The sequence below is a fragment of the Erinaceus europaeus genome, chromosome 20 (assembly GCF_950295315.1).
Source record: "Erinaceus europaeus chromosome 20, mEriEur2.1, whole genome shotgun sequence".
NCBI classification, from domain to species: Eukaryota; Metazoa; Chordata; class Mammalia; order Eulipotyphla; family Erinaceidae; genus Erinaceus; species Erinaceus europaeus.
Window position 1 is genome coordinate 27,331,794 of NC_080181.1, and position 10,890 is coordinate 27,342,683.

The window sequence follows — 10,890 nt, forward strand, 5'->3', positions numbered from 1 at the left end:
AAAGCCACAAGGCAACAACTCACAAAAACTGCAAATAGAGTGAACATTCATACATCATGTTTCCTCTCATTTGCACTAGTAAGTCTCTCAGGCCTTACTGAAATAGACATCTAAAAATGACTCCTTTCTTTCTTTCTTTATTTATTCCCTTTTTTTGCCCTTGTTTTTTTTTTATTGTTGTGATTATTATTGTTGTTGTTATTGATGTCCTCGTTGTTGGATAGGACAGAGAGAAATGGAGAGAGAAGGGGAAGACAGAGAGGGGGAGAGAGACAGACACCTGCAGACCTGCTTCACTGCCTGTGAAGCGACTCCCCAGTGGGTGGGGAGCCAGGGACTCCAACCGGGATCCTTACGCTGGCTGGTCCTTGCGCTTTGCGCCACGTGTGCTTAACCCACTGTGCTACTGCCCGACTCCCAAATGACTCCTTTCTTAGCCATCCCATCTTTTCACTAAGAAAAACACTTTCAAGCTCTGTATGAATTGAGATGGCATAACCAGTCTTGATTGGCTTAAAATTTAAAATGGACTCATGGTGCTACAATACTTCCCGAGTGTGTGGTTTGCCTTTTCTTCAAGGAGCAGTGTCTAATACCTCCTGTACACAAGAGAACATGGAAGGTGATTTTTAGTTTGCTGTACCATAGTCATTAGGAAATAAAGAGTACCTTCATGACTATTTTATGTTCCCTCTTCATGAAAATAAATCCCTGGTCATACATTGCACAACTGGCATTGGCCTGGGGATATAAACACCAAGGGGACACATTAAAACTCACCTACTTCTAGTGGAGGTTATATTGTTATATGGAAAATTTTATACATGTACTAACTATTGTATTTACTGTTGAATGTGAAAACATTAATTACCCAATAAAGAAATTAAAAAAAAAAAAAACTCACCTACTCTTGCCTGCCCAGGAATTTTTTGAGCTCAGCGATAATTCTAGAGCCTAAAAAGTCCCAGAAATAAACACTCTGCTATGTCTAGTCAATCATCTCATGTGGGAACATTCTCTTGTAGTCTAAAGGAAGTAGTCAACGTAACTATATTGTGATAAAAGTTGCCACAGCCTTGTGTTCAAGTGCTAGTCCTCAAATCCTATGTTTAATCATGATATTTAACAACAGATGCTGGCCTTTGTAGGTACATAAAAAGTACACCACAATAACTGTGTGTGTGTGTGTGTGTGTGTGTGTGTGTTAACCTAAAAGACTAGAAGAAACAAGAGAAAGGGAGAAAGAAAAAAGGAAAGGAAGGACAAAGTAAATTATATTGAATACTTTCCACAATGGTGACTCTTGCAAGTCTTATAATGAGATTCTTGATCACGCCAAACCCAAAGAGCTGTAAGCTAATCAACTCAAACTCAATGGCGAATGCCAAAGAAATCCCCAAAGAATTCAGAATTTCCAATAACTACTTTTTCAACCCAGGGTATGGAGCATGTCAAAGATAATCTAAAATTTTGATAGTGGTTCTGGTTCTTAAGAAGCTCAACGAAACTGAGAGGCACCAAGAGTAGGGATAGCTATTGAGGGAACAAGCAAACGAACAGGATAGCTTTAATGCCAGTCTTTTAAAATAGAATGAAATGATGCCAGCTGCCTTAGATCTCTTAAATCCAGCAAGCAACTTCATGCACTATGTCTGATTGTGGTTTCCATGGTGGCATTTTATTTCTTTTACTGCTCAAATTGTAAGGTTCACATTTCTCAGTATAATGCTAAACAGCTTGCTGACATTCTTTTAAAAAATTTTTTTTTATATTTATTGATTTTCCCTTTCTGTTGTCCTTGTTGTTTTTCATTGTTGTTGTAGTTGTTACTGGTGCCATCCTTGTTGGATAGGACAGAGAGAAATCGAGAGAGGAGGGAAAGACAGAGAGGGGGCGAGAAAGACAGACACCTGAAGACCTGCTTCACCGCCTGTGAAGCGACTCCCCTGCAGGTGGGGAGCCGGGGGCTCCAACCAGGATCCTTACACAGGTCCTTGGGCTTTGAGCCACATGCACTTAACCTGCTGCACTATGGCGCGACTCCCGCTTGCTGACATTCTTATATCAAGATCAATTTCCCCAATTAAATGAGGTTTAAAGTTGGAGGAGAATTCATCAAATCTGCTCATGTATTTTATTTTATTTTATTTTATTTTATTTTATTTTATTTTATTTTATTTTTTTAATTAGCTGAGCCCAGAGAGGTTAAGTAAGTGTCTAGCAAAATGATAAAGAGCTCTGGAGTTACAGAGTCAGTTACCTGGCTTTCTTTTTCTTTCTTTCTTTTTTTAATTTAAAAAAGGAAACATTGACAATACCATAGGATAAGAGGGGTACAACTCCACACAATTCCCATCATCAAAACTCTGTATCATCCCATTACCTAGCTTTCTTTACTGACCATAGGCAACATACTTAACCTCACAAGTTTTGAGTGTCCTCAACTATGAAATAGAGATAATAACATAACAGGATTACAAAAGAGGGTTACAGAAAATAAAAGTGCTTAGCAGAGTGCTTTACACATGATAAAACAGCCAATAAATAATGGCTATTATTATTGCAATTTTACCATGGTGCTTAGTTTAGCATTCACTAATTAATAGTAACAGTGACTATTATTATTTCTTACTGCCAGAAGTGGTAGGAGATTATTAATTTAGGTATTGGGACTAAAACCCAGATGGGCTAAATCCCTTATCTGTTTCTCTAAAGGACTTGCATTTAAATCAAGAAAAAAAAAAGGGGCGGCCTTCCATAATCACAGGTTGAGTAGCATTAGTCAAGAATTCACAGAAGAGCCACAATTTCTGTTGAATGGGAGTCTATTTGTGTCATTGTTATGCATGAAACCAACAAGTGAGCATTTTTCTTACAGCAGAGCACAGCACAAACGAAGAAATATTGCAGCTTCCTGGGTTAAAGCAACATCTTTTCGATACAAATATCAATCTTTCCTGGAGGAACAGTTTAGCCAGTCTGAGGTATACACATGAACAAGCAGAAAACTGCTAGGAGAGACAGAGCAAGAGTTTATTTGTCCCCTGCAACGTTTTTGGTTTGCTTTTGCTAGCAGAGTATGCTTTCTGGGCTGATATGCATAGGAATTACCTGGGAGTCAGGTTACACTGCAGAACCTGAGTGAGTCATTCTCAGGTCCCTTTGCCATTCAGCATTTCTTACAGGATCCAATATGATGCTGAGGTTGCTGGTAAGAGGACCACGATTTGAGTAGCATGGCTGCATCTGAACTATCCTGGTTAAACTCATGAGTAAGTGTTAAGGCAGCAGAACCCCTCCAGGTGCAAAAAGAAAAAAAAAAAAAAAGGACATCTTTGTCAGGGAGAAAGTGCTGGCTAAGGTCTTGACCTGCTTCTCCAGACAAAGGCAATAGGGCAGCCATCTTGGACAAGGCTTCTTGCCCTTCCTAACAGCCTTAATTATTAACAGCTTTAATTATTTAGCCTCTTAGGTCAAGGCAGGTTTTGCTTACTTCCCCCATAGACAGGAGTCTTTTTATCTTTTTTTTTTATTTATTTTTTAATCAGAGTACTACTCAGCTCTGGCTTATGGTGGTACAGGGGATTGATCCTGAGACTTCCAGAGACTCAGGCATTAAAGTCTCTTTGCATAACCATTACGCTATCTACCCCGCCCTCTTTTTATCTTTTTTGGATTAAGAGTCACCAGAGGGGGCCGGATGGTGGCTCACCTGGTTGAGCACACATGTTACAATGTGCAAGGACCTAGATTTGAAACCCCAGTCCCCACCTTCATGGGAAAAGCTTTGTGAGTAGTGAAGCAGAGCTGCAGGTGTCTCTCTGTCTCTCCCTATCTATCACTCCCTTCCCTCTCAATTTCTGGCTATCTCTATCCAATAAATAAATGAAGATAAAAAAAAAAGTAGGGGGTCTGGCGGTAGCGCAGCGGGTTAAGCACATGTGGTGCAAAGCGCAAGGACACCGGCCTCAGGATCCTGGTTTGAGTCCCAGGCTCCCCACCTTCACAAGCAGTGAAGCAGGTCTGCAGGTGTCTATCTTTCTCTCCCCCTCTCTGTCTACCCCTCCTCTCTCGATTTCTCTCTGCCTTATCCAACAATGAACAACATCAACAACAACAATCATAACCACAACAAGGCTACAACAAGGGCAACAAAAGGGGGGGAAATGGCCTCTAGGAGCAGTGGATTCATGGTGCAGCCACTGAGCCCCAGCAATAACCCTGGAGGCAAAAAAAAAAAAAAGAGTCACCAGAGGCACCAGCAACAATGATTCAGGAGAATAATTTCACATTATATCTCCCACAATTGTAAAGGCTATAAATCTTCTGGGAACCATCAGACTTCGTAACTTTGTACACAACTGGAATTACTTCAAAAAGACAAGTTAAAAAAAATTAAATGCAAGAAAACTCTTAAAATTTTGGGGACTTCGACTTGTCCATGGCTCTAGAAAACATGTAGATTTTTATTTCCTCCCATTGAGAATATGGATGCCTGCACTAAAAGTTTGCCATTTGACTTTCATTTTTGTCACTACTATTTAAACTGTCCTCTCTAAAGTCTTGAGGCAGTAACAACATTTGGCCAGCCAGAATATCAAATCTACCCACTTTCTGAGAAAAACAAAACTGACTGGAAGCATCCTTTCCTCTACTGAGCTATTGGAAAAGTCATGAGGCATTTTTGCATAGTAATATATAGGCTGGTTCCCCACCTACAGAGGGAAAGCTTCACAAGTGGTGAAGCAGGGCTGCAAGTGTCTCTCTGTCGCTCTCCCTCTCTGTCTCCTCTTTCCCTCTAGATGTCTGCTATTTCTAGAAAAAAAAGCAATATATATATATGTACATATATATATGACAATGGTTATGCAAAATATGACATAATGGTTATGCAAAAAGATGACATAATGGTTATGCAAATGACTTTTCATGCCTGCAGCTGACATGACACAATGGTTATGCAAAAGACTTTTCATGGGAGTCAGGCGGTGGCGCAGCGGGTTAAGCGCACGTGGCGCAAAGCACAAGGACCTGGTGAAGCAGGTCTGCAGGTATCTCTCTCCCCCTCTCTGTCTTCCCCTCCTCTCTCTATTTCTCTCTGTCCTATCCAACAACAATGACATCAATAACCACAACAATAATAACCACAACAATGTTAAACAACAAGGGCAGCAAAAGGGAAAATAAATAAATAAATTAAAAAAAAAAAAGACTTCTCATGCCTGCAGCTCAGAGGTCACAGGTTCAGTCCCTAGCACCAACAAAAGCCAGAGCTGAGCAGTGCTATGATCTCTCTCTCTCTCTCTCTCTCTATTTTTCTCATTAAAACTAAATAAAAATATTAAAAGAAAGATATAGAAAAACGGAGCTGGGTGGTATTGCACAAGGACCCAGGTTCAAGCCCCAGGCTCCTACCTGCAAGGCAAAAGCTTCACAAGTGGTGTAACAGTGCTGCAGGTGTCTTTCTTACCCTTCTCCTCTCAATTTTTCTATTTCTATCCCAAATATAACAATTTTTTAAATTAATATACATACATAGAAAAAAAATGTCATGACTTTTCTGAGAACCTAGTACTATTATCTATCTCCCTAGGACTCCTGTAGCCCTCAAAGACTAAACACATTACTAAACAATCACTTTTACTGTGGGGGGGGGCTAATAGTTTACAGTTCCTGACTGACACATGAGTATAATTTCTCATCTCCCCATAACAGGTAAGCTACAAAACATTCCCTTACTACCACCCCAGCCAATTTAAGTGTTTTCCTATCATTGTGCACCAGAACCACTTTTTTAAAAAAAATCTCTTTTCAGATAAATCAATAATCTCTATTCATTAAAAAATAAAAAGGAACTAGCACTCAGCTCAGTCTGTCATCTGTCACCCAGTGAAATGTGAGACACCAACTTGAAATTTGATTTGTCTTAGTCACAAGGGGGAACCAATGAAGAGATATATGAGAGGTCTATAAAATCAGTAGCTTCCTATGAATAAATAATCTGTTTAGTCCTCATTGGGGGGGAGGAACCCTAATCCATAGTCTTCCTGAAAAGTCTAAACAGAAAATCCCACTCTATATTCATCTAAGTGTCTCTGAGTTCTTTAGGTTATCCTGAGATTACAACCTCAGCAACACATTCTGGCCTCACATTTCTGTGGTCCTAATCCAGTCCATCACTAACTTGTCCATATTCCCAGACCTCACAGTCCTCTTTATCAAACTGGGATGGCAAGAGAGACCACCTCTGAGACTTAAATAGTTTAAACAAAGTAGTCTGGACAAATCACCCAGCTAGTGCCTGAGAACATACTAAAACTCTCCAGCAACACTAGAGGGTATAATCCTTCCTCCAGTGAAGTGAACCCAATATTACAGTCAGAGGATCATGTAGCTTGAAAGGCTGAATTCCCTTAAGCTACATTCTCAGAAAAGCAAGGGCAAAGGAGGTGAAGTGATGAAAAATGTGTTGCCTTCATGTCTATATTGACCTCGAATTGAAGTAGATCAAAAGCTTTACCTCAAGTACCCTTAAATTACTGCACACATTTACTTTGCTCAAAATGGAAAGCTTTCTTAATTTCTGTAAGAGAAAAAAGAAGTGGAGAAGGAGGAAGAAAGAATGCCTGAGGGGGGGTAGGAGAAAGCACTGACTTTCATGCTCAATGCTTGAGGTCTCAGGTTTAATCCTAGGCAACCACCACAACTGGAGATAAGCAGTATTTAGGTTTAATAAAGAAAAAAGAAAAGAAAATGGGGTGGGCGGGGTAGATAGCATAATGGTTATGCAAAGAGACTCTCATGCCTGAGGCTCCAAAGTCCTAGGTTCAATCCCTCACACCACCATAAACCAGAGCTGAGCAGTGCTCTGGTAAAAAAAAAAAAAACAAAAAAGGGAGGGGCAGGTGGTGAGCTGAGTGCACAAGTTACAATGGGCAAGGATCCAGGTTCGAGCCCCCAGTCCCTATCTATAGGGGGGAAGCTGTGCAAGTGGTGAAGCAATGTTGTCGGTGTCTCTCTGGCTCTCTCCTTCTCTATCTTCTCTCCCTTATTGATTTCTGGCTGTCTCTATCCAATAAATTAATAAAGACAATAAGAGAAAATAAATCAACTCAGTTTTGGGAATGCCACCATTCTTTGTGCAGCTGGGTGCAGAAATAGAAATAATTAGATGAGACCTGCTGTAGATGAAACCTGCTGTTTATTTGTTCATGAACAAATAAAATTATGTGTCACCATCAAGAGGTGCCTGGATTATCAGAAATTTATGTGCACTTAAAGAGACCTGCCAGCACCAATTACAGGTTCTGCTTCCATGGCATTTGTTGGTATTCTGCCACCCACTTTCAGAGGAACCACATTCACTCACTCATTCACTTACTCACTCACTTGCTGCTCTACAGCCCACATACCTAGCAGAAACACTAGCATTCTGACTCTGCAGAGCTGTTGCTAGTTATTTCTATTCTCTCAACTTTGTGAACACAAGTCAGCATTCCTATTTTAGTGAAGGGGAAAACTGTGGTGGGCAGGTGTGGTTCAGTGGGAGAGTGTGTGCTTTACAGGGATGTGGCCTGGGGCTCAATGGCAGGCACCTTAAATGGACAAGTTAGCTAATTAAAACATTAAGATTGGGGCTTGGGAGACAGCACAAGGGTTTTGCAAAATATATCATGCCTGAGGCTCTGAGGCCCCAGGTTCACCAAAAGCCAGAGCTGAGCAGTGCTCAGGTATCTCTATTGCTGTTTCTATCTCTCTTATCAAAAAAAAAAAAGTATATATATATACACACATATATATAGTAGTCCAGAGATGGTTCAATGGATAAAGCATTGGACTCTCAAACCCAAGGTCTGGAGTTCAGTCCCCAGCAGCACATGTACCACAGTAATGTCTGGTTCTTTCTCTTTAAGCCTATCTTCTTCATGAATAAATAAATAAATAATCTAAAAATAATAAAGCATAAGTCATGCTCTAGGAGATAGTGCAGTAGATATAGCACTAGATTCTCAAGTATGAGGTGCTGAGTTCAATCCCTGGCAGCACAAGTACCAGAGTGATGCTCTGGTTCTTTCTCTTTCTCCTCTCTTATTTGTTAATAAGTAAAAATCTTAAAACATTTTTTTTAAGACAGCCACATTAACTGACTCACTCTCACTTATAAAGTCAATTGCCAGCAGTACCCAGAGCACATCCACTCTCCTGATGCCAAATTGGACGCTTGTCTGACCCTCTCAGTTTTTGACACTCACTCACATACCCCCAGGCCAACAGCCCGCCCAACAATTGTCCAAGGACACAGATGACCTTGGAGGCTCACACCCAACCACCCACCCCACCATACCCCGCCCCCACCCCCAGGTTCTCCTCCCCGACCTCCGGGCACCTCCACCAACTCGCACCTGGGTGTAAGGAGCCAGAGAGGCCGAGGTGCCCGCTCTGTAATCAGACTCCCCGCCTCCCACATCCTTGGCGGCAGCGGAACCTGGAGCCAGGACGGAAGAGGCTGCGTGGCTGCCTGGGCTGTTTGTTTTCTCACTACTGAGCTGGCAAGGATGGAGGTTGGAGATGCACAGTCAGAAGCAGCATGCTTCTTCAAATATTAATATTAATAACTACAACGCTTAGGACATGAAACGGCCTTTTCATCTTCAAAGCAGCCTGCAGATGTGAACTCCTCAGATCTCCCTTCCCTCTGCTCTGAAGCACCAGGTAAGTGAGAATCTCCACCATGAGATGAGAGCTGACTACCTATTGGCCAGAAGAGCCTTTTCTTACTTTATGAAAGGAAAACAGAAACAGGCAAAATCCAAAGCCACATTCTGAGAAAGTCCCAAGTGTCACAACAAACTGGAGTTGCCTGAGCTATCAAGTTAGAATCTGTCTGTCCTCTCCTTTCACAAACACCTCTCTCTGTCTTGCACAGTCTAGATATAAAATAGAAAGGGAAAAAAGTCTTGGATTCAATTAAAACACACACACACACACACACACACACACACACACACACACACACACACACCGAAAAAGCTGTCAGGGAAACGTACAATCCAATGACTTCATCTCAACAATCCAGCATCTTTCTGAGTAATTCACCTACATAAAACTGCAACATAAAAAGCAGTTAGCAGACACTTTAATAGCAAAAGCAAGGCCACAGAGTGAAATTGGATCCTTAAAATCATGACAGAGGGGAATGACCATGTCACTCACTGTGTTTCCGTAGCAGTGCTGCCCAAGTCCAGCTCAACAGAAGAGAGCTGCGTGCACACAGACCCCACCACCACCAGGACCATCACCGTCAGCAGCAGCAGACCCTGAGAAACTCAACTTCAGTCCCAAAGACTGGAGAGCCTTAGGAGAACTGTGAGTCTCCAGACAGACAAAATATCAACAAGGAGTTTGACTTGCAGGAGTCTAACCTGTACCCATGTCTGCTCTTTAAAATAAATTCATTAAACTGCCAGGGAAGAGGAGAAAGGAAAGAAAATGCAAAGCAAGAGCTTGCTAGAAGTGAAAGAGGGAGGGAAAAAACAAAGGCTCTTGTTTATCTCTTTGGAAGCACTCCAGTATGTGAAGAAAATGCAGTTTTTGACAAGTAATCTGTAAGTATCTGAAATGTGTGGCTTTGCTTTTCTAAATCAAGGGGAAAGTGAAACACTGTCTTGATTTCAAACTGTTCTAACAAGGCTAGCAAGTATTTTCTGTAAAGTGTTGCTAAGTAGTTAAATGGAAAACACAGGAAAGAAATGTAAAGAGAGAAAGAGGAAACTCTTTGTATCCCAAAAGCCCCCATCAATTCACCGCTCAACTCCACAGAATTTTTTTTAAGGAAATGGGAAAATGGGTTGCAAAGTGTTAGGCAGAAATTCACACCCCACTTACGACTTCGTTGGATAGACGGGGTGAAGAACAGTCCTGAGTGAGCTTCTCTCAAAGTCAGTGGTCTCTTTCCAACTACCTGAGGGAATCCTCAGCGGCAGCTAGTTGACTAGAGAGGATGCAAAGACCATAATGTTTCTAATAGCACTGCCTCTTTAAATTGGGGGGTGTGGTCAAGTCAGGGAAAACTGGAAAAAGGCGGTGTTCCCCTAGCCCCAGACTCCAAGGAGCTCTAGGACAGGCCCCTGGTTCTAGATCAGATTCTCCTAATGCTACTGGCTAAGGTTACATAAGAACTAACTCTTTTTTCCTTTGAAGAATCCTAACTCAATCTCCCAATTATCCTTCAATAAATATAGCTCTGCCTTGGGGAGCATTGGAGAGGGAGGCAAAAGGGAACTAGCTTTGTAGGGTGATTGTGTCTCGTTCTTTGTTGACTTTCTGCTGAATATGTGAATATTCAGGCTTCACGCTTCTTACCTTTCTCAATAGCATGGGGCTGATCTAGAGGGGGAACGCTTTAGGGTCAGCTCTGGAAGGGCCACCAGAAACAGGATGTCTACCCACAAGTCACCTGTTCCCATTTCTTGTTTATTTCTGTTAACTTAATGTGAAATGTGAGTATTTCCTAAGGAAAAGAAAATCATTATGTCAAAAGGAACTGACCAAGTAGAAAGTGAGGTTTCTGAAAAGCAAAGTTAAAACACTCCGCTCTTTTCATATAAGCCTGGTTTAAACTGAATCCTGGAATAGATTCATTTCAGTGGCCCATGGTACAGGAATAAAAGAACAGAAGTACTCAGACATTTCTTTTAGAGGAAATGTAAACTATGGAAAACTCTTACATCAATTCTAGGTGCATATACACTATTTTTTTTTATTCACGTATTCAGTCCCTAGTTAAGAATGCTGCAGTCCATTTCTCTGTCTCTGTCCCTCTCCTGCTTTAGTAAGTTAAGTAAAATCTTGAACAAACGTTGAAAATTAGATTGAGGGCTGGTGAGATAA

The 10,890-nt window shown here is 41.3% G+C and overlaps 1 protein-coding gene across 2 annotated transcripts in view; it reads right to left on the reverse strand.

Annotated features, from left to right (window-relative positions):
• ETS1 (ETS proto-oncogene 1, transcription factor) overlaps positions 1–10,034 on the reverse strand; it is a 166,177-nt gene extending 156,143 nt beyond the window's left edge. Inside the window, exon 1 of one of the 2 annotated variants that reach the window (XM_060180168.1) lies at positions 9,886–10,034. The gene's annotated coding sequence lies outside the window, so the exon portion shown is untranslated. The remainder of the gene's footprint in view (positions 1–9,885) is intronic. The other variant, XM_016184975.2, reaches the window with a different exon arrangement.
• Positions 10,035–10,890: the final 856 nt, after the last annotated feature.